The sequence below is a fragment of the Micromys minutus genome (assembly GCF_963924665.1).
Source record: "Micromys minutus genome assembly, chromosome: 3".
In the NCBI taxonomy this organism is placed as follows: Eukaryota; Metazoa; Chordata; class Mammalia; order Rodentia; family Muridae; genus Micromys; species Micromys minutus.
Genome location: NC_137972.1, coordinates 63893342 through 63918175, shown reverse-complemented (window position 1 = coordinate 63918175; position 24834 = coordinate 63893342).

Genomic DNA, 24834 nt, shown 5'->3' with positions numbered 1-24834 from the left:
AACTAGAGAATAAATTACAGGATATCATCTGAGTTGTGATTGAAGAAAACTGGAGAAGATATTGGATTTGATGAACTGGTGGCAGAAGGAGATTCATACTTTTCAGGGAAGATTATCATCACAGGATACTCATGTGCCAGTAGACCTATCTGGAAGTGAGCATATATCAAAAGTTCCCAATCTACTGAGTGTTTATTAAAAAGTGATCACATTAAGTGGCCATGGATTATTAGTTTATAGATATTGTGGGTAACTGTAATGTATTAAATGTAATGGTTGTATTTTAACATATGGATGTTAAGTTAAATGTTTATAAAATAATGACATTTTAAGGAAAATTCTATATTTTCAAAAATAGTAAGTATACCCATATACACAATGTATTTTTCTGTAAAATAAAGATACACATGTATTCACACACATAAAATTGATTGTTGTATCCCTCCATTCTGGATATTTCTCTTATAAATTAAACTCCTCTCAGTATTTCTTTACAATATTGTAATTTAAGAAAAGGTGTAGTATGTGGTAAATAGATGTATGAAACTGGACACAAGTAGGCCTTTAGATAATTAAAGTGCATTGTTTATAAGTGCAATATGCATAGATATTTGAAATAGAGTGCGACATTTCCAAATAAACATAGTTCGTCATACTATTGGCACAGAAATATTACAAAGACTCAGCACAAGAGTGGGCTTGACTGCTGATGATTACAAGCAGAAGTGCCCAGAGATAAATGAAGGCTTTATTATAGGTACCAATAGCCAGATACAGGCTCAAAGGCAAAGACATTACTGGACAGGTTTTTTTCCTGTTTTTAAATAGAGCCAGAAACCAAAGAATCATTACATATTATTTTGTTCTTTCCCCTGATATTTCATCTTATTTTCCTGATGCAACATTCTGTGAGGAGGGAGAGATGGAGGAGCTTTGATGGAAAAAAAAATCTCCATGGTAACAAGAGGCTTTTGCTTTCTTTATCACTTTTGAGATCTCTTTCCTGATTGGCTCCAAGCCTGTTCTCTATTTTTCTACATATAATAGGCAGTCTGAGTTAATCACAGCTAAAGAAATCTATTCACATAAAAATTTCCATTACTGCTCCAGGTTGTAGCCTAGCTCTCAGCTCATACCAGGCTCTTGCTGTAGATTGACAACAAGCTGTTGCTTGGAGAAAGAGAGGTGCACTGCAACTGTGCAGATAAAAATGAAACGAGGACGTCAGCGTGGTCAGGTAACTAGCTATGATTCTTTATATTTCTGCTCCGAATGAAAATGTTCCTGTTTGCTCTGCAAGGTGTTTGTTATTACTTTTGGTGATTGCTTCAGTGTTAAGATCTATCATTTAGGACTCAGCTGTGGAGTTCTGCTTCACCTGAAAAGGTGGAGTAATATGTCAGCTTTTAGTATTTGGCAAGTACGGGAGACTTGTTGCTCCTTAGTCTGGTTTGTGGAATCAGATCTGTAAAGGATTTTTATACCATGACAGTAGTCTTCCCTAGGCATCATGACACATTATAGAATATTTTCTGACATCACATTACCTACTACACCACTGCCTTCTGAGAGTACTGAAACTGAAATATTGGGACTCTACTTTGTTATCATGGAACATCAAAGGCCTCAGATGGTTTACATTACATTTCAATCCAAATCCTAACATCAGGTTTAAGTTTTTATTGATGGGAAAAAACATAGTTCAGTGTTCATTCTAACATATTTGATACTTCATTCTTTACAGTTATTCAAAGCAAATAGTTTGCATTTATTCTAATTTAAAAGTTTGATATACCAAATTTCTTCTTTGTTTGATACTAAGGTTATCAGCCACCAAATACTTTCCATGACAATGTAAGTTTAGTTATATTGCTTTACCTTAATTAATATTTAGTAAGATTGACCATTTTCAACAGTGATTATTGCATATTTTTCTGAGATTTTTGTGTGTTTTTTGATAATTATATAAAATGCAAGTTTCTGTATTATGCATATGCTAAGAGCCTACTTTGCATTTAAATTAATCTAAATATTGATTTGTGGAAAAAATCAATTCATAATAACATATTGAATCTATCAGGCTTTATTATCGCTAGCTTATACTTATAGTTGATTTCTCATCAGTTTTAAACATTTGTTTAGAAAATAAATTGCTCTTATTAGAGTTTTTACCGAGTTTATTATTTCTATTGTCCTGAAAACTATGTATTTAAGTTAGGGTTTTATCTCAGTGATTTTTCTAATTGTTCTGTCTGTCATCGGTATTCTTGTTGCTTCTATGTATCTAACAAAATGCTAAACATTGAGCATTTAACAAATTTTTGGTCTAATTTAAGAGAAATGATTATGCATCTGAATAACCAAGCATGGAATATTTGTTGAAAATGTGCAAAAAGACAGATGTTGTAGTAGAATCCTTGGGAAATTTATTTTGTATTGCATTCATAGTACCTAACAAGGTGCCTGGGAAAATTACAATAACATTTTTCTGCTACTATAGAGAGTACACATATATAAAGGCAGGTTATGTTTAAGGCCCTAACATTTTTATTGTTTATTGTAGTGACAGAAATAGGTGCCTTCATAGATTCCTTGGAGAAAGGATTCTAAATATAAAAAAAAATGACTTATCAAACTTCTTGGTTACATCACAGGACTGAATGAGAAGGATTCTATTTCCCAGGATGCTGATGGTTTTGTGTAAAGGGTTGGATATATAAATATAGGAGTAAAAAAATATACCGACTTTTGAAGATAGCTCATCTAACCTCCATAGGTACTACTAAGGATGACAAGGACAAGTAATCTAAAATTTTAGGCACTGTATATTTTCCATTAAGAAGTGACAATTACTGTGTATCACCCCCTCCCCCAATGTTCAATGAAGATACAAGAGTTTTACAAAGAACCAGTAGTCTTATTTGGATTAAATGTTCTTTCTCGTGATGGCTAAAAAATATGTGTCTTTTGCAAGTACTTGTAATAATGAATTCACAGTATCCAGTGCAGAAACACTTGGTACTGATTTGTTAAATGTAGTACCATCTAAATTTCCCTACATATTTATTCATTCTCCTAAGGTATTATTATATTCCATGTCTATTAATTCTAGAGTCCATTTCTTAATTTTTATTATTTGATTCATATTTGAATTTTAATAAAAAATTCAACAGATTTTCAATAAGGCTTTTCCACAGACAATCCTATGATAAAGGTGCTTCAAGGTTTAGTTAAGAATTGGAGTGATAAAAATCATGTGTCATTCATGTAATACTATCTAAAAGTCATCAGAGAGTCTTGAGAGAAGAGGAATCCAGAAAGGAAGAGAGAGATAGATAAATTAATCAAAGTGCTTTCTATTCCTATATTCCAAGCCAAAGTAGAGCCATCTTGGGCAATCATCTGTGCAACCTGAGATATAGATACCATAGCTTGGATTTCAGTTTGTTCACACCATCTCACTAAATGGCTAGAAATTGTAGGAGATTCTTGTTCTAGTATACACATTCTCAGACAATTTATTAAATCTATATCTACTTGTGTAATGTAGCTTTGTAAGAGGCTAGAAAACTGAAGCAAGGAAGAGATGGAAGGCTGGCTCTGTGATGTTATATGTAACAAAGTCTTAATTCTAAGCCTGTAATGATTTCCTGGGCAACGTTTTTCTGAGCACATACAGTCCCAGAAATTAACCAATCAAAAATATTGTTAGTTTTTCCAATAAACTCACCAGCTACCTAGGGAGAACCTCGATACATTTCTATATCAGGTTCTTGTTTTAATGTTAGATGGGGGGAGGATATTTTTTGCCTCCTACTGAGTATAGTTTTTTTCATTTAATGTATATTAAATGCATATTATCTGTATGTATGTATGTATGTATGTATGTATGTATGTATGTATGTATGTACAGGTTTATCTTAAAGACAGAAATACAGCCACTTTAGTTTGGATAATTCTATATGTGTGTTTTTTAGTGATGATTATTTTGTGTTGGATCAACAATTGCTTATTTTCCTTGTAGAAAACTATATCTCCTATTGACAAGATTAATTAGGTTCATAAAATATTTTGAAATTCAAATTCTTTGTTTTAATTACTGACATTCCTAGATGACATAATTTTATTGCAAATGGCCTCATATACTCGATTTTGCCATCTTTCTTGCCTCTCTTCCACAATGACACCTGATGGTTAAATGCAGAAAATCTTTTCTCAAACCACTTGGTGACTGTGTTCCACACTGTGTTTTGATTGCTTGAGGTTTCTTCATGTAATTGTTAGATGATATATATTGATTTTGAGAAGCTTTTTTAGGTTTGATATGGAATATTTATATGAAAAACACATGATTTTCTAGAGAAGCCCATTTATTTGTTATAGGTATTTCAGGTACATAGCTGATATATATTTCCTCTTTTGTTAATATATATTTATTAATTTTTCTTTTCTAAAAAAGTCATTTTCATGTCCTAATTTACTCCATCAGATCATGTGAAACTTAGTATGTTCAACTCTATTAATCTTTGTTTTCTTCACCCAGGTGAATTTTCTCTTTGAAATTTTACTGTTACTATTCATGCAGAGTTACCCATGAATAGGTATGCTGATATAAAGTATTGGGCCAATGAGTCAACAATGAGACAAAACACTTGACATCTGTCATTGATCTTCTCGGTGACAATACTATGAGATATTCTAGTTCCATTTGTATAAAAAATACTATTTTCATTACTAAAGATTATCATTTTATATATATATATATATATATATATATATATATATATATATATATATATATATATATATTAGCAAGGCATAATTAGGTGGTTTCTGTTTAATGTTTATTGTGCATATAAAATTAGTAAATATACTCAAGAAGGTGGTTGAATGTCTTTAGGCATATAGTAAGGAGTGATATAACTGTAGCATCTAGTATTTATATTTAGCTTTTAAAATCTCTAGCTACTGATTTCTAAATATGTTCAACTACTTTTCTCTCACAAGAACTGTGAGTGTTTTATTTTTTTACATTTCTCCAAATCACTTGTTTTCAGTTTTTTGTTCATGTTCCTTAATTTTAGTATGGTTCATTTAAAATTTCAAACTTCTGTGGATTTGATTCTCTTGGATACCTAACTATTTTCAAAACTGACTACCAATGGAAAAATTTGAATTCATAGTTATTTAGGAGCAAGAAGGTAAAAACACACAAAGTTTTCATTCCTTAAATGAAACTCAGATGAATCGTTTTGCCAGAATATACCAGGTCTTCCCACAGATATTTGAACAATCCTCCAATGAGGTAGAAGATAAATGACTATTTTTTTTTCCTTCTGAGCTTTAACTATGTGAAGTTGAGTGAGTTAGTAATCACTAAAAATCTATTCTTTTTGTTTCTACTTGGTTGATTTCAACACTGAGTTTGATTATTTGCTTCTGTCTATTCCTCTTGGGTGTATTTGCTTCATTTTGTTCTAGAGCATTTAGCTGTACCCTCAAGCTGCTAGTTTATGCTCTCTCCAGTTTCTTCTTGGAGGCACTTATAGCTATTAGCTTTCTCTCTTATCACTGCTTTTATTGTATCCCATAGATTTGAGTATATTGTGCCTTCATTTTTATTAAAATTGAAGTCTTTAATTTCTTTCTTATTTTTTTTCGTTGAGCTTTTTGTTTTTGCATAGAGCATTGTTCCGTTTCTATGTGTATGTGTGTGCTTTCTGGTTTTGTTGTTGTTTTTCACTTTGTTTTTGTTATTAATTTTGTTGTTGTTATTGAAGACCAGCCTTAGTCCATGATGAACTGAAAGGATACATGGGGTTATTTCAATCTTCTTGCATCTATTGTGGTTTCTTTTTTTGAGAAACTCTGTGGTCAGTTTTGAAGAAGACACCACAAGGTGCTCAGAAGAAGGTACATTCTTTTGTTTTAGAATGACAAGTCTTATAGATAACTGTTAAATCCTATTGGTTCATAACTTCTGTTAGTTTCATTGAGTTACTTTTTAGATTCTGTTTACATGATCAGTCCATTGATGAGAGTGGGGTATTGAAGTCTTTCTTTATTATTGTGTGTGGTGCAATATGAGATTTGTGCTTTAGTAATATTATTTTACAAATGAGCTTGTTTTTTTTTTTAATTTGTAGAATAAATATTAAGAATTGATAGTTTACCTTGGTTGATTTTCCTTTGATGAGTATCAAGTGTCCTACCATATCTTTCCTTGATAATTTAAGGTTTACACTCAATTTTATTCAATATTATAATGGCTACTCAAACTTGATATTTGGGACTATTTTCTTGAATCTGTATAACCCTTTACATTATAGTGTCTGTCTTTGTTACTGAGTCTTATTTTCTATATGTAGCAACATGCTGTTTCTTATTTATGTATTCAAATTGTTAGTCTATATTTTCCCACCTTGGGGATGAGTCTATGGATATAAAGAGATATTAAGAAATAGGAATTGTATTTTATTTTGCTTTTTTCTTTAGTTGTTGTTGTTATTAAAGTTACAATTTTGTCTTTGTGGCTATTGTCTAAGGTTTATTGAAAGAAGATTAATTTCTTACTTTTTCCAAAGTATAGATTTCCTCCTTGTATTCAGGTTTTCCATCTATTATCCTTTGTAGGGCTGTGGTATTGAAAGATACTGTGTATATTTGGTAATTTTTGTGGAATATCTTGGTTTTTCTTTCTATAGTAATTGAACATTTTGGTGGCTATAGAATGTTAGGTTGATATTTATGTTATTTTAGGGTGTGTATGCCATCAATCCAGGATCTTCTAGCTTTCATATTCTCTGTTAAGATGTCTGGTATAATTGTGATAATTCTGTATTCATATGTTAATTGACTCTTTTACCTTACTGCTTTTAATATTCATTCCTTGCTTTGTTCATTGGCTGTTTTGACTATTAGAGTAATTTCTTTTCTGATCCAATTTATTTGGAGATCTTCTATGTGTATGGACATCTCTTTCTTTGGTTAGGGTTGTTTACTCCTATAATTTTGTTGAATGTAATTACTTGCTCTTTAAGTTGGGAATATTCCCCTTTTTATACCTATCATTCTCAGGTTTGATCTTCTAATTCTGTTCTAAGTTTGCTAGATGTTTTGGGTTAAGGGTTTTGTGCCTTTTGCATTTTCATTGACCATTATGTCTATGTCTTCTATAGCATCTTCTGCCCCTGAGATTTTCTCTTATCTCTTGTATTCTGTTGATGATGCTTGTATCTATGACTCTTGATCTTTTTCCTAGGTTTCCTATCTTCAGTTTTGCCTCCCTTTGTGATTTTTTTATGGTATATATTTCCTTTTTTTTTTTTAAAGTTCTGAATGGTTTTCTTCAATTCCTTCACTTGTTCATTTGTGTTTCTCTGTAACTCTTTAATGGTTTCTATTTATTTACCTATTCTCTCCGGTATAAATTTAAAGAAGTTATTTTTGTCCTTCTTAAATTATTCTATCATCGTCATAAAGTTTTATATTAAAATCAAATCCTGCTTTTTCAGTGTGCTGGGGTATGCAGTACTTGCTGTGGTTGGAGAACTAGATTCTGATAATGCAAAGTCATCTTGGTTTCTGTTGCTTAGATTGTTGTGCTTCCCTCTTGATAGCTGTTTATCTCAGATGTTAGTTGGTCTTTCTGTCTCAAATTGAAGCTTGACCCCCTTGTGGGCCTGTGAGTCTGTGAAATTAGGTGTGAGAACACTCCTTAAAGACTAGCTCTCTCCTGGCTGCCTTTCGGTTTAGAGAACTGTGGGCCAGCAATTGCCCTGGGCAGAGATGGAAACTGTATGTATCCTGTCCCAAGATGCTCCATGATTCCTATTTTCTGGATGCTTTTGTTGGGTGTCTTTTTGGAAAGGTAGGAAAGTGAAAGTGGGATCTCACCTGTGGGTTTAGGAGTGGGACCACTCCTGGGAAATGATGTCTTTCAGGGAATGTTTTGTGTCTGGAAGACCATGGGACAGCTCCAGCACTGTGCGAAGATGGAGACCAGAAAGGGAACATTTCTTTCATAAAATAAATACTTCTTAAATTAATTGTTGTCCATGTGTCACTTAGTAATACTGTATGGTACCCAGTTGTAATTCTAAAGCAGTACTGGAATTCATTACATCTTTTTAAAAAAATCTGAACACTCTTTTTGTAGGGTACTAAAATATACATAAATATCTTATATAATTGCATAAGGTAAGGTATGGATGTCATCATATCATTTTGGGAAAATGAAACAGAATAGCAGGAAGTTTAATATGAAATCCAAGAGTATATATATATATATATATATATATATATATATATGCCAGGTATAAAAAAATCAGACTCCAGGCATCACAAGCTTTTTTCTGTATTGATATTTGTAAACACAGCTCAAAGTAAATCACTTTTATTTACTGTTATATCTTTCAGTTTCTAATCTATAGAGAACAAGGGAGAAGGGAGAAAGAAGTAGTTGTTGGGATGCACAACAAATGACTGTCTCTGAATAGAGAGAAGACTGGTGTGGCCCATGAGAAATTGACAACATAAAAAGTATAAAGTAAAATCCCTATATTAGAGTGAGATATTAATTTTGATTGGATATATTAATTAGGGAAGCTGGACTTTAGTACTTTGATACATGGAGGTTCATTGTAAGTTTCAGAAAGAGGGATTTTCCAAATAAGGGAATGCATCTTGATTGCTATATTTATAAATATAAGCTAATATCTTTTAGCAAGATACAAGGAATGGGAAAGAAGAGCAAGTCTGCCAGAGCCATGATTGGCATGTTGGCTAGTGTCCTTTTACTATCTCTTTAATCCAAGAGAGTAGGGGACTTCAAGGAATCCTGTGTGTATTAAAAACCTCCAATGAGAAAGGTATTGCTTAAGTATTGAGAAGAACAGGTACAGAGGAGCACAAAAAGTATGTGGGCAAACAATCAGAGGAGTAAGGGCCACAAACATAAAAGGTTGTAAGAAGCTGATTTATCAAACATGAAAAGAACATAGAGTTAATGTTACAGATGCCAATGAAACTGTCAGGAAAGTGTAGGCCAGAAAAAAATGGACTGTTATGGAGATAAGCATGCTGAAAGAACATAATTTATTAGTATAAATATGTCTCTATGAGACCAGAGGATATAAATAATCCATATATATCAAATTTAAAAACAATAAGAAACAAAGGAAACTTCCTCTGTTTGAGATAAAACACTCTTATTTGCCTCTGCCGAGTTTTGGCTATGTGCAAGGAAGAAGAAAGTGGACAAGAAATATGGTCACATTTCTTCAGAGAAATGTGGTCACAGAAAAAAGTACATCACGTATATTGTTTAAATGATGGAAAGAGATACTGTGTAAATATATTGGCTTGTGTAATATGTAAGGGCTTTACAAATTCGAAGAAGTATATTTCTTGTGTGTGTGTGCGTGTGTGTGTGAACCACAAGCAAAATATTGATGTCTTATAGGAAGAAAAAACAGGGTAAAATATAGGTATTTAGTTGCAAAACACTTCATACACATGCATATAAGTAATCAGACACACATGAAAACAAACACACAAATAATCATACACACATATGCATACATACATATATATATACGTATATACAGATATGCACATATACATGTACATATACTTACATGTATACATACCTATACATATACCCCACAATCATATGATCTAAATTATTGTTACAATTTCTATTAGAAAACATACCAAAGCAGGAAGAATAGGAGCATTGTCATCTTCACCAAGGTTTCCTTTGTTCTTAAGAAACACCATGAATTAAACAGCCTTTGGAGAAAAGGGTTTATTTGGATTATGTTTCTATTGGAGGAAAGGGTTTATTTGAATTATGTTTCTATATCAGCGTTCTTTATTGAAAGAAAAGGTGAGAACATAATCTCAAGCAGGGCTGGAATCTAAAAAGTGGGATTTGATGCAGAGTTCTTGGAATAGTCCCTCTTACTGGCTTGGTCCTCATAGGCATGTTGAGCCTACTTTCTTTCTTATACAATCCATGACTACCAGCCCCTGAATGTCAACATACACAATGATCTACATCAATTGCAATTTAATAACTAATTATAAAAATGCCCTACAGGCTTCCCTACAACACATATATGGAGGAAATTTCTCAATTGAAGCTCCCTATTTCAGAAGACTCTACCTTTTTTCAAAGTGGCATGAAACTCTAGAGCCTGCTATGTATGATCTTCTTGGCATGTGATGGTGGTACACACCTTTAATAATACTACATTGTATGTACAGATAGAAAGATATCTGTAAGTTCAAGGTCAGTCTGATATACTTAGGAAGTACCTGAACTGGACTACTTGCATAGTGAGATTTTGTGTCAAAATTAAAACAAACAAAAATAGATTAGTAATGGTTTTCCTTGTTTCAACAATCTCTTGTCAGTATCACACCTCAAAAAAAAAAAAAAGAAAAAAACAGCTGATAGCAAATGAGCTGAGACAGAATATAGGGGGTGGGACACGGGCAAGAAGAGAGAGGATTCTGGGAACAATGATTACCCACTGTAGCTACATAAAGGGGCAGAACAAGAAAAGTTTATGGAGAAAGATACAGTAAGGTAAGGATGCAGGATACTTAGGAACAGTTTAATAGATGAATGTAGAAAGAATTGAGTTTTTATGAGCAACTGGCTGAAATGTCTGTACATCATAGGGATCCCTGACTTTACTAATAATCATATATTCTGCTTGCAGAGATGAGCCTATCACAACAGCCCTCTCAGAGCTTCTGCCCAACAGTTTACTGAGACAGATGCAGATAACCACAGACTAACATTGGACAAAGGTCTGTAGAAGAGCAGATGGCTCTCAAGGAGATGGCAACTTCACCAAAGGACTGACAGTGTTAACTGTTATGCAATCTTGAAAGGACCTAGATAATGAGATAGCAATCAAAAAGGATACAGGGATTGGCCCAAGACACATATGTAGCAAAGTGCTCCCCATGTGGCCTCAAAGTGTCACCATACACTTACTCCTGCAGAGACTTGATGCATGAGGGTGGAGAGATAGTGGCAGAGCTCCCCATCAGAGACAATGGGAAAGTTGGAAGGATAGGATCTCTTAGAGAAGCCCTTGAACAAGGCAATATTTAGTATGTAAATAAGTAAATAAAAGAAATGTACACACACATTTAGAGGAGCTAGTGCAGATTCAGATATCCTCTGCAGATACCTGTAGCTCATATCAACATTCATCATTTGATTTAATGAGAATAAGTCTCTTGGTGTCTTCCAATTCTTTGGCTTTTAAATTCTTTCTGTCTTTTTTATTTTTTCATGAAGCTTCCTAGGCATGGAGTAGAGGGAATTGATGGAGACCTCCCATTTATAGCAGTGTTTTCTAAATCCTCTCTCCTGTCTTCTCTTCTCCCCCTCTTTCTCTCTCTCTCTCTCTCTCTCTCTCTCTCTCTCTCTCTCTCTCTCTCTCTCTCTCTCTCTCTCTCTCTCTCTCCTCACACTATCTGGTTAATATTTGGTTATGTATCTCTGTATTGTTCACATTTCCTGCAAAGAAGAAAGTTCAAAAATGTCATTGTTTATGATAACATGCATTTCATAATCTAGGGATGTTGAATGAATGTTTAATAGAGAACAAGCATCACTACATATCAGTGTATTTTGTTTGAAATATCCCGGATACCAATAGAACATCAAAATATTTGATGTATAATTCGGACTGACCTTCGAAATAACTATTGAAAAAATTATTAGAAACCGTGTGGAAGTAACTAACATCTAATTTGCATTAATGCAAACTTATTCCATGATTTAGAACCATAGCCAGAAAAATTTGTATTATATATTTGTATATCTGTTTCTTATTTGTTCATAAACAGTTCATTTACTCTACAGTGTGATACAATAAACACACACACAAACATGGACAGAGATAAAGAGAGACAAAGACAGAGGGAATCACAAAGTGAGACAGAGAGGTAGAGAGATAGAAGCAGACAGAGATAGACAAAATTGGGAAGTTGGGCATAAAAAATAAAAATAAAAGCAAATTAACAAACAAAAACTCAAGCAAGAAAAAATGTTGAATGATCTTAATCTTTCTAATTGACATGAGTTAGAATCTCAGAGTTGTTTTGATTTGAATTTTCCTGATTACCAAGGTTTTTTAAATTTTCTTTAACTGCTTCTTAGCCATTTGTGAATTCTCAGTTGAGAATTCACTGTTTAGATCTGTACCCCATTTTAGTAGACTTATTTATTTTTCTGGAGTCTAACTTCTGGAGTTTTTTGTATATTTTGAATGTATTTTTTCTATTAGTAGTAGGTTCAGTAAAATTCTTTTCATAATGTGTGGATTGATATTTTGTCTAACTAATATTATACTTTGCCTTACAAACGGTTTTCAATATCATGAGGTCTCATTTCTGAATTTTTGATCTTATAGCATAGGCCACCAGTGTCCTGTTTATGAATTTTCCTCTGTGCCAATTGTGTTTTAGGATCTTTCCCAATTCCTCTTCTAGCAAGTTCATTATAGCTGGTTTTATGTGGAGGACCTTGATCCACTTGGATGTGAGCTTTGTACAAGGATGTGCAAATGAATCATTTTGGATTCTTCTGACTCCCAGTTGAAACAGCAGCATTTGTTGAAAATGCAGCCTTGTTTTTTATTTTATGGTTTTAGCTCCTTTGTAAAAGATCAAGTGACCAAGGCTGTGTGAATTAATTTCTGTTTCATTAATTCTATCTCACTGATTTACATGTCTGTCTCTGTACCAGTATTGTGTGTTTTTCATCATTATTGCTCTGTAGTAGAGCTTGAGTCAGAGATTATTATTTCCCCCAGAATTTATGTTATTACTGAGAATGGTTTATTATATCCTGTTTTGATTTGTTTGTATTGTTTGGATTTTCAGATAAATTTGAGAATTGCTCTTTCTGTCTCTGTGAAAAATTGAGTTAGAATTTTGATGGGCATAGCATTGGGTCTGCATATTGCAATTGTTGAAATGGACATTTTTACTGTAAATCTTGACAATCTACGAATATTGGAAAATCTATCCATCTTCTGGGGTATTCTTAATTTTTTTCTTCAGAGCCTTGAAATTCTTTTCATACAAATTTTTACGTGCTTGATTAGAGTCTCACCAAGATATATTATTTCTGACTATTATAAACCATGTCATTTCTCTATTTTTTCTCATACCAATTATTCTTTGAATAGAAGAAAGATATGTATTTTTTGAGTGCATCCTAGCACTTTTCCAATGTTGTTTATCAGCCAGAGGAGCTCTCTTTTGGATGCTTTTGTGTAGCTTATGTATGCAAACATATCATCTACAAATAGTGATAACTTGACTTTCTCTTTCCCTATTAATATCACATTAATTTTTTGCCTAATTGCTCTGTCTAGAAATTGAAGTACAATATTAAAGAGATAGAGGGGAGTGGGCAGCATTTTTGTCCTTGATTTTAATGGAATTGCTTCAAGTTTCACTTCATTTATTTTATGTTGTCTATTGCCTTGCCATATACATATCAAATAGGTTTATATGTTAAATTCTCAATCCACAAACCCTCTTCAATAAGCTTACAACCAATACACAAAGATTTAATCTGACCATCTATTTAAGATAATTAGACCCATTAAAAACCCTGAGAAATACGTGTGACAACCTCATCAAGCTAGAGCTGTGCTGACAGAAACATACACTTTGGCTTCCATCTTCTTCCTTCATAAGTTTTCACCTATTACCTTCTCTTTTACTTTCTGAACTCTTTTCCTGCCTACCTCTCTACTATTCAATTATGTATTGCCTTAACATAAACCTACATGGGTGGGTTGGGAAGACAAGAACAGAGGCTCTGCTCCCAGGAGCAGAAAAAAGCTTGAAGAAATGTTGGACTCTAGCTGTATAGGGGTGCCCATGTCCCTTGTGTTTTGTGGGGGCCCCTATTACATCTCAATGCTTGGTTGAAGCAGAAACAGTAAATAGATAGTCCAGATCTCTAAGTGATATTTGCTTGTAGATCTGTGACTAATCTACTCATCATTATTTATAAAATTCTACATTGTGACATATTTTAAAAAACTATCATCCAACATAAAAACAAAGAGAAAGAGAGTAAAAACAAACAAACAAACACAAAAAAAAGAAAACAAAAATAAAAACACCCAAGCAAAACAAATATGAATGAAAGGAAGAAAATGAGGAACATACATCTAGGAGGGTTTTGTTGAAAAGACTTGAACTACCAGGACCACAAAAGGATGAGCAACATTGCATAAGGCAATAAGAACAACATGTGTTATTAATTTACTAATTATTAAATAATTGTATTTTATCCTTACTATTTAGGAAAATGTAATATTTAAAGCTATAATAAATTTTCAGTCAATAACATTATTAATACCTCTGTAATGCAAAATGACAACCATAATTTGAACTAGTTAATAAAAATTAATGCTTGTCAAAGGAAAGACAGTTTAAGAAAATTGGAACTCATATACAGGACACATGTGTACTTTGTTATGAAGTTGGTTTGCTTATGACAGTGAGGTTAGAAGAGAATCTTCTGTTTCACTTTTTTTTCAACTACATATGTGCTACTCACAGAGTAACAGTATTAACATATGGGTTATTCAAGTATAAAGAAACAAGGATTATTGTGGGTAACCCTAAAGAATTGTATGCTATGGTTGAATTTTAAATAGATTATGTAATATATAAATATTAACTGTTTCCAATAACATGACACCTTAATAACAATTTTGGAAGTCCTCATATAAACACCATACAGATAGATATAGACAATGTGATTCTCTGTAATAAAAATCAACATGTATCTACAAACAAAACTTATTTCAATATTCTTTAGATAACTCAAGTGTATTGATTACAAGTTGTAATGTTTGTAAATATATGAGCTAGTGTGATAAATTTCTAAGTACTCACAACTTGTCAAGATATTGGCACAGGAAGAGTACAATGGCTCAGCACTGAGGTGCATTTGATAGCCTGTAATTACAAGCAGAAGTTCCTAGACACAAATGAAAACTTTATTACAGGTTCCATTTGCCAGATGATTTCACAGGACCAGGTAGTATTGGACAGCTTACTCTGTTTTGAATATTAGCCAGAAATAAAAGAATAATTACATAATATTTTGTACTATTCCTTCTATATCATCTGTATTTTTATTCCTGATGGAACAGGCAAGGAAGGAGAGAAGAGATATAGGAGCTTTGATGGAGAAATCTTTATGGTAACAAAAGGCTTTTTGCTTTTGTCTTTATTGTTTTTGAAATCTTTCTTCTGATTGGTCCCAAATCTTTTTGCTGTTTCCCTAAGTATACTCATCCATTTTTAGTCAAATAAACCTAAAGAAATCTATTCACATAAAATTTTTCCAGTAATGCTCCTGGTTGATATCTAGCTATCGATTCATACCAGGTATTGCAGAGATTGACTACAAACTGCTCCTGAGAGGAGGAGGAGTGCTCTGGAAACATAAAGATGAACATGAGAAGAGAATATCAGCATGGTCAGATAATATGTAATGATTGTTCACATTTGTCTCTAAATTTAACTGTTCCTGTTTGCAGTGCAAGGTATTCATTCTTGATTCTTATCATTGTTTCATTTTAAGATCTCTAAAACTTGGAGTTCTGCTTCATTTTCAATGCTGACATATTATATCAGTCTTGAGTATCTTACAGAAATAGGAAATTATTGCTCCTCTATCTGCTTTTGCAGATCAGGTATGTAAAGGATTTTTATATAAAGGTAGCAGTGATCACATGTCATCATAAAATATTCTAGAACATTTTCTGAATGAGCTTATATTTTAAGCTGCTTTTCCTCTAACAGTAATAAAAACCAAGCTCTGCCCTTCTTCTTTTTTAACATATTGATACCATCAAAGTTCTCAGATCCTAGACATTACTTTTTAATCCAAATTCTAATACAAGGTTTAAGTTATTATTTTGGAAACAAGCATAATTCGATGTTCCTTCTTATATATCTGCATATTTCAATCTTTAAATACTGTCAAAGCAAAGAATTCACAGAAAACCATATTTAAAAGTTTAATAAACCAAAATTTCTATATTTTCCTACTAAAGTTTCCATACATCACCTACTTACCATGAGTCATATTAAGTTGGGTTAGTTATATTGCTTTGCTTCAATTACTATTTAATATCATTGACAATTTTGATAGTGATTATTACTAATTACCCTGTGAATATTGTGTGTTCTCTAGAAATTTTACAAAATTTGAGTTTCTGTTCCTATGTATAATCTAAGAACCTGAATTGCATTTAAGTTTATATAAATATTTATATGTGGAAAAATTTCTTGATAATAATAGATTGTATCATTCATTTCATTTTATACCTGGCTTATATTTATAGTTGGTATCTCATCACTTTTGAAATTGCTCACAGTTTTTTAGAACAGAAAATTACTTTCTTAATGAATATCTTTACCAAATTTATCACAACTATTTCCTCGTTCTTATATAGTTAACTATAAGAACTGGGTTAAGTGATTTTTCTTATTTTCTTCTATTATATGCATTTCTTTTGCTTCTATGTGACTACCATAACGAGAAACTTTGAGCATTTAACAGATTTTGGAGCTCATTAAAGAGAAATAAATGAGCATACCAATAACCAATACTGGAAAATTAGTTGAAAATGGATGTAAAGGCAGTAGTTGTAATGAAATCTTTGGAATAATTATAGTTTATTGTATAACTAATACCTAACAAGATGAGTGAACAGATTATAATACCCTTTGCCTATTCCTGAAGAAAGGACACACATATAAATGCATATAATAGTATCTTGGTTTGGTGTCTGCAGATGTCATGGATCAATGGGTAGGAATTCTCTGGAGAGCCTTTTCTTCATTCTCTCATCTTCTAATTCCTTGTGATTTCTTTAGATGAAAAAAATTCTGGGATCAAATCCTTGATATGTACCGGAGGCCCCATATCTCACCTGAGAGCTGTGCCTATCCACTGATTAGTGTCTCTCTATGTCCAATCTCCCCTGTGTTGGGGATTCTGGCTAATATCACCCCTGATGAGTCCTGGAAACCACATGACTCCTTGAAATCTGGGACTTTCTAGTTGCTACCCCCATTTCCCCATCACTAACTGATACACAACTCCATCCCATTTCCTGAATGTATCCTGTTTCCTCCCAATTCTGACCCTGACCCTTCTAATCTTCACTCTCCTCTCACCCTACCAGATCCATTCCTTTCTCTACATCCAGGAATTATTTTGTTCCTACATTTAAGTAGAACTGAAGCCTACACACTTTGGTCTTTCTTCTTCCTGAGCTTTTTCATATTGTTGGTGTGTTGTATACTGGGATTCCCAAAATTGTGGAATAATAACCACTTATCAGTGAGGACATACCATGTGAGTTTTTCTGTGAGTAGGTTACCTCACTGAGGATAATATGTTTTAGGCCCATCCATTTTCCTGTGAACTCAATGTAGTTGTTGTATTTAATAGCTACATAGTATTTCATTGCTTAAGCGTACCAAATTTGCTGTTTTCATTTCACAGTGAGAAACATATGGGTTATTTTCAGGTTCTGATTAGTGTAACTAAAGCTGATATGAACATTAGAAACCATGTGTCCTTGTTATATATTGGAGCATATTTTAAGTATATTCTCAAGCATGGTATAACTGGCTCCTGTGGTAGAACTATTTCCAATTTTCTGAGGAACCCAAAGAGATTTTTCAAGTTTTTTTTTTTTTTATACCAGCTTGCAGTCCTTCCAAAAATGGAGGAGTATACTGTTTTCTCCACAACCTCAACAGTTTTTTCTCTGTTGTTTTAGCTTTATCTCCACAACCTCAAAACAACCTTTCTGTTATCACCTGAGTTTTTGATCTTAGCCATTCTGACTAGAATGAGCTGGAATCTCAGGGTCATTTTGATTTGCAATCTTCTGATTTATAAAAATGATGAACATTTATTTAGCTGCTTCTCAGCCATTTGGGCATACTCAATTGAGTATTCTTTGTTTAGCTGTGTACCCCATTTTTAATAGGGTTGCTTGGTTCTCTGGAGTCTAAGTGCTTGAGTTCTTTGTACATACTGGATATTAGTCCTCTATCCAATGTAAGGGTTTTAAATATGTTTTCCAAACTTGTTGGTTGCTATTTTGTCCTATACATCATGTCCTATCTGTTACAGAAGCTTTTAAATGTCTTGAGATCCTTTTTATCAAATGTTAATCTTAGATCCCAAGCCATTGGTGTTCTTTTCAGCAAAAATTTCCCTGTCCCATGGTGTTTCAGGTTTGTTCCCAATTTCTCTTCTGTTATATTTATTGTGTCTGGTTTTATTTCTCAGTCATTGATCCACTCAGGTTTGAGCTCTGTAAAAGGAGATAAGAATGTCTAAATCTTTATTCTTCCACATCTCAATTGCCTGCTGAACTAGCTATATTTTTAATATGATGTCTTTTTATCTGTTGGAAATTTTGTATTAATTGTCAATAAACTCACCATAGATGTGTGGGTTTATTTCTGGACCTTCAATTTTATTCCATTTTTCGACCTGTCTTTTTCTGTACTAATAACAAGGGGGTATTTTCATGGTTACTCTCTAGTAGAGCTTGAGGTCAGGGATGGTGATTCCACCAGAATATCTCTTACTATTGATATTTCTCACTATCCTGGGTTGTTATTTTTGTTGCTACTCGAGATGAATTTGAGAATTGTTTTTTTTTTTTTTTTTGTTTATTTTTGTTTTTTTTGTTTTTTTGTTTTTCTGTCTCTGTGAAGAACTAAGTTGGAGTTTTGATAAGGATTGCATTGAATCTGTAGGTTACCTTTGGTAAGATGTCCATTTTTACTGCATTAAACATGATGACCCATGATCACTGGAGATCTTCCCATTATATGAGGTGGTATTTGATGTCTTTCGTTAGAGATATAAAGTTCGGAATCAGATCCTTCACTTGCTTTGTTAGAGTCATACCAGGATATTTTATAAAATTTATGGCTATTTTAAGGGGAATAATTTTTCTAAGTTTATTATCTACCCAATTATTTGTTGAGTAGATGAGAAATACTGATTTGTATGAGATAACTTTGAATCCAGTCACTTTGCTGAAGTTGTTTGTCAGTTGTAAGAGACCTCCACAGTCTCTTAGAATTTCTGGCTTTTTCAGCCTCTAGTCAGATTACCTTGTGGTTTTGTTGTTGTTAGTTTGTTTTTTGAGTTTGTTTATATAGTAAATTACTTTGAGGGATTTCATTATATTGAAATATCCGTGCATCTTTAGGACAAAGATGCTTTTGGTGAAACAAACAAACAAACCAAACAAAATAGTCTAGACGAGTTCATGCGCTCTACAGGTCTGCACTGTCCCCAGCTCTCTCTGACCAGGATAGTTAATACTGAGCTTTTGCTAGGACCCTTGGGGTCACATAGCACTGTTGAGTAACTTTAACTTAGCAGCTCCATGCTGCCCCCATGTAATATCAAAGGAAACCCAAGTTTCCTTTGACCCAGTTGGTCTATGCTGCCTGCCAAGCTGCTTATGACCTGAGTTACCCACTTGGTGTTTTCACTCACTTTCCCTTGGTGGGTTCTTACCAGACCTGGTACACGTTCATCCCAATTCCATAACAGACAGTGTGTGTCCCGCCACTACACTTTCTTTTGAACTCAATTAAGTAGACACATTAAGGAACAAAATACACATAACAACCTGTATTTATGTGCAAAGTATTTATATCTGCCACCAGGTTGGCATCCATATCCTTCCCCTTCTACCCCTTCCTTTAGCTTCCTTGACACTCCAACTTCTCAATCTTTTTCAAATTACCAGAAATTTATTCCTGCCCCACTCTTTCCCATCCAATCATGTATTGCCTTGACATAACTAGTGTCAGCCCTCACTTGCATACAGATATCAACCTACAGTCATGGTGTATGGCCATTTTTATATGTTCTAAGATTTGCTTTGCATAAATTTTATTAAATATTTTGGGTTATTCAAAAATGAAACTAATCAGAAGTTGTATTTCTTTGTTGAGTCATTTTGTGTTTTAGATATAATCATAAATGTTGCTTCATTCAAAGACAAATTAGGTAGTGTTCCTTCTGATTTTCTTTTGTGGAATGGACTAAATAATATTATATTAGGTTTCTGTGAAGATTTGATAGAATTCTGCACTAAAATCTGGTACAATTTGTTGGCACATGGGGAGGGAGTGGTGAGGCATTGCAAATCTTTCAATGATTCTTTTTATTTCCATAAGGATTATGGGACAGTTTAGAAAGTTTATCTGATCGAGATTTAAGTTTGATACCTGGTAATGTTCTAGAAAATCATCCACTTCGTCTAGGTTTTCTGTTTTTGTTGATTATAGGATTTTTCAGTAGAATCTAACAATTACTTTTAATTACTTACTTTCTGTTATTCAGTTTCCCTTTTCTTTTCTAATTTTGTTAATAAATATTCTGTCTCTTCTGTTTACTGATTAGTCTACTTAAGTGTTTTTCTATCTTGATAATTTCTTTTCTTTTAAACTTTATTTTAAAAAACAAAGATAAAAGAAAAAAAATTAAACATTTTTGCATGAATGTATATAAATACAATTGCGTCAGTGCTTGGCTTTTTTTTTTTTTTCTTCCTTTTTTTTTAAGGTCTGATGCTCTGCATTAAGGTCTTACGAGTTACAATGAGTAAAAAGTACATGTAAAACAGAACGTAACCCGGAATTAGTCAACATTTTCTTGGTGTGTACGAATTGAGCATGTCGTTTTATTTATTTATTTATTTATTTATTTATTTATTTGTTTGTTTGTTTGTTTGTTTTTTCTTTTTTCTTGAACTTCACACAGTCTGTGAGTTGTTTCTGGTGCCGACCGAGCCTCTGGGGTTAGGATCCCACTATCAGTGACTGCAAATTATGTCTGTTCTTTTTGTGACTGGGTTATTTCACTCAGGATGATGTTCTCTAGATGCAAACATTTTCTTCAGAATTTCGTTAAGTCATTGTTTCTGATGGCTGAGTAGTACTCCATTGTGTAAATGTACCACAAATTTTGTATCCATTCATCTACTGAAGAACAACTGGATTCTTTCCAGCTTCTGGCTATTATAAATAGAGCTGCTATGAATATTGTGGTGCATGTATCTTTGTTGTATATTGGAGTTCTCTGGGGTATACCCCCAGAAGTGGAATAGCTGGATCTTCAGGTAGTACTATGTCCAATTTTCTGCGGAATCTCCAGACTGATTTCCAGAGTGGTTGTATCAGTTTACAACCCCACCAACAGTGGAGAAGTGTCCCTCTTTCTCTACAACCTTGCCAGCATCTGCTGTCATCTGAGTTTTGTATCTTAGCCAATCTGACTGGTGTGAGGGGGAATTTCAGGGTTGTTTTGATTTGGATCTCCCTGATGGCTAAGGACGTTGAGCACTTCCTTAGATGTTTCTCAGCCATTCAATATTTCTCAATTGAGAATGTTTTGTTTAGCTCTATATCCCATTTTTAATAGGGTTGTTTGATTCTCTGGTGTCTAGTTTTTTGACTTTTTGTATACCTTGGTTATTAGGCCTCTATCTGATGTGGAGTTGGTAAAGATCTTTTCCCATTCTGTTGGCTACCATTTTGTTTTTTTGACAATGTCCTTAGCCTTACAGAAACTTCATAATCTCATTAAGTCCCATTTGTTAATCTTTGACCTTAGAGGTTGAGCCATTGGTGTTTTGTTCCGAAAATTTTCTGCTGTGCCTATGTGTTCTAAGGTTTTCCCTACTTTCTCATTTAATTGTTTCAGTGTATCTGTTTTAATGTGGGGATCTTAGATCCACTTACTCTTGAGCTTTGCACAAGGAGGTAAGAAATGATCTATTTTCATTCTTTTGCATGCTGCGTGCTAGTTGGACCAGCACCATTTGTTGAATAGGCTGTCCTTTTTCCATTGAATGTTTACAGCTCCTATGTCAAAAATAAGGTGACCATATATGTGAGGGCTCATTTCTGGGTCTTCTATTTTATTCTATATATCCACATGCCTATTTCTGTATCTGTACCATGCAGTTTTCAGCACAAGTGCCTTGTAATATAGCTTTCGTTAAGTTATAGTGATTCCCCCAGATGTTTTCTTGTTGTTGAGGATTAATTTCACTATTCTAGGTCTTTTGTTATTCCAGATGAAATTGCAAATTGATCTTTCCAACTCAGTGAAGAACTGGGCTGGAAATTTGATGGTGATTGCATTGAATATGTAGTTTGCATTTGGCAGGATGGCCATTTTTAAAATGTTGATCCTTCTTATCCATGAGCATGGGAAATCTTTCCATTTTCTGAGATCTTCCTCGGTTTCCTAATTTAGAGGTTTGAAGTTCTTATCATGCATGTCCTTCACTTGCTTAGTTAGAGTCACACAATGGTATTTCATAGTTTTTTGTGATTATTGTGAAAGGTATCTTTTCCCTAATTTCTTTTTCAACATTTTTCCTTTGAACATAGGAAGGCTACTGATTTGTTTGAGTTAATTTTGTATCCCGCCACTTTGCTGAAGTTGTAGGAGTTCTCTGGTGGAATTTGTGGGGTCACTTACATACACTATCGTGTCATATGCAAAGAATGATGTTTTTGCCTGTTCCTTTTCAATTTTTATGCCATTGATCTCCTTTTGCTGTCTAATTGCTTCAGCCAGGACTTCCATTACTATGTTGAATAGGTAGGGGAAGAGTGTGCAGTCTTGTTGAGTCCCTGATTTTAGTGGGATTGCTTCACATTTCCCACCATTAACTTTGATGTTGGTTGTTGGTTTTCTGTGTATTGCTTTTATTATGTTTAGGTATGGACCTTGGATTCCTGTTCTTCTCGGGACTTTTAACATGAAGAGGTGTTGAATTTTGACATATGCTTTCTCAGCATCTAGTGAGATGACCAAGTGATTTTGCTATTTGAGTTTTTTATATGCTGGAACACAGTGATGGAATTCCTTATATTAAAATATCCCTGCATCCCAGGGATGAAGCCTACTTGGTCATTGTGAATGATCGTTTTTATGTGTTCTTGGATTCGGTTTGCAAGAATTCTCAATCCTTAATATGCTCAAAATACAAAAGCACCCACATTCATTAAAGAAACCATACTACAGCTCAAAAATAAATTTCACCCCACACAATAATGGTGGGAGACTTTAATACCCCACTCTCTCCAATGGACAGTTCATGGAAACAGAAACTGAACAAGGACACTGTAAACCTATCAGAGACTATGAACCAATTGAAATTAATAGATATCTACAAAACATAACATCATAAAGTAAAAGAATACAACTTCTTCTCAGCACCCCATGGCACCTTCTCAAAAATTGACCACATAATTGTACACAGAACAAGCCTCAGTCAATATAAAATGTTTGAAATACTCCCATGCATCCTCTCAGATCACCATGTTCTAAGGCTTGTCTTTTACAACAACAAAGACAAAAAAATAATCCCACATACACATGGAAACTAAACAATGCTCTGTTAAACGATTACATGGTCAAAGAAGATATAAAGAAAGAAATTAAGGGTTTTCTAGAATTCAATGAAAACAAAAACACAACATATTCAAACTTATGGGATGTAAAGAAAGCAGTACTGAGAGAAAAACTCATAGCTCTGAGCCCTTCCAAAAAGAAACTGGAGAGAGTATACATCAGCAACTTGATAGCACAGCTAAAATCTCTAGAACAAAAGGAAGCAGATACACCCAAGAGGAGTTGACTGTAAAAATTAATCAAAATTATGGCTGAAATAGACCAAATAGAAACAAAAAGAACTATTGAAAGAATCAACAAAACCAAGAGCTAGTTTTTTGTGAAATTCAACAAGATTGATTAACCCCTAGCCAGACTAACTAGAGGCCAAAGAGAGAGTATACAAATTAACAAAATCAGAGAGGAAAGTGGAGACATCACAACTGAAAGTGAGGAAATTCAAGAAATCATCAGATCCTACTACAAAAGCCTATACTCCACAAAGTTGGAAAATTGGGTGGAAATGGATGAATTCCTAGACAGATACAAGATCCTAAAGTTAAACCATGACCAGGAAAGCCATCTAAATAATCCCATAACACCTAAAGAAATAGAAGAAATCATCAAAAGCCTCCCAACCATAAACAAGCCCAGGTCCAGATAGATTCAGTACAGAATTTTTCAGTCATTTATTGTGGACATAACACCAATACTCTCCAAACTATTCCACAAGATAGAATCAGATGGAATATCACCTAATTCATTTTTTGAGGCTACAATAACCCTTGTTTCTGAACCACACAAAGACCCTACAAGGAAAGAGAACTTCAGACCAATCTCACTTTTGAACATTGACAGAAAAAACTCAACAAAATCTTTGATAATTTCATCAGATAAATAGTTGTCTAATTGTATAGTTATTTTTTTATACTTGGTTGACTTTATTCTTGATTTTGATTATTTTCTGCCATCTTTTCCTATTGGGTTTATTGGTTTCTTTCGGTTCTAGAGGTTTCTGATGTGCTGTTAAGCTGCTAGGTTATTTTTTTTTTCTGTAATATCTTTATGGTTGCCCTCAGCGCTATGAGTATTATTTTTAGAACTGTTTTTACTGTGTCTCAAAGTTTGTGTATGCTGTACCTTCATTCCATTGAATTCTAAAAAACATAATTTCTTTATTAATTTTTCCTTATCATATTTTCAATGAGTATAAATTTGTTCAGCACTCCTCCACTGTTAATGGGGTTGTAAGTTGGTGGAACCACTCTAGAAATCAGTCTGGCGGTTCCTCAGAAAATTGAACA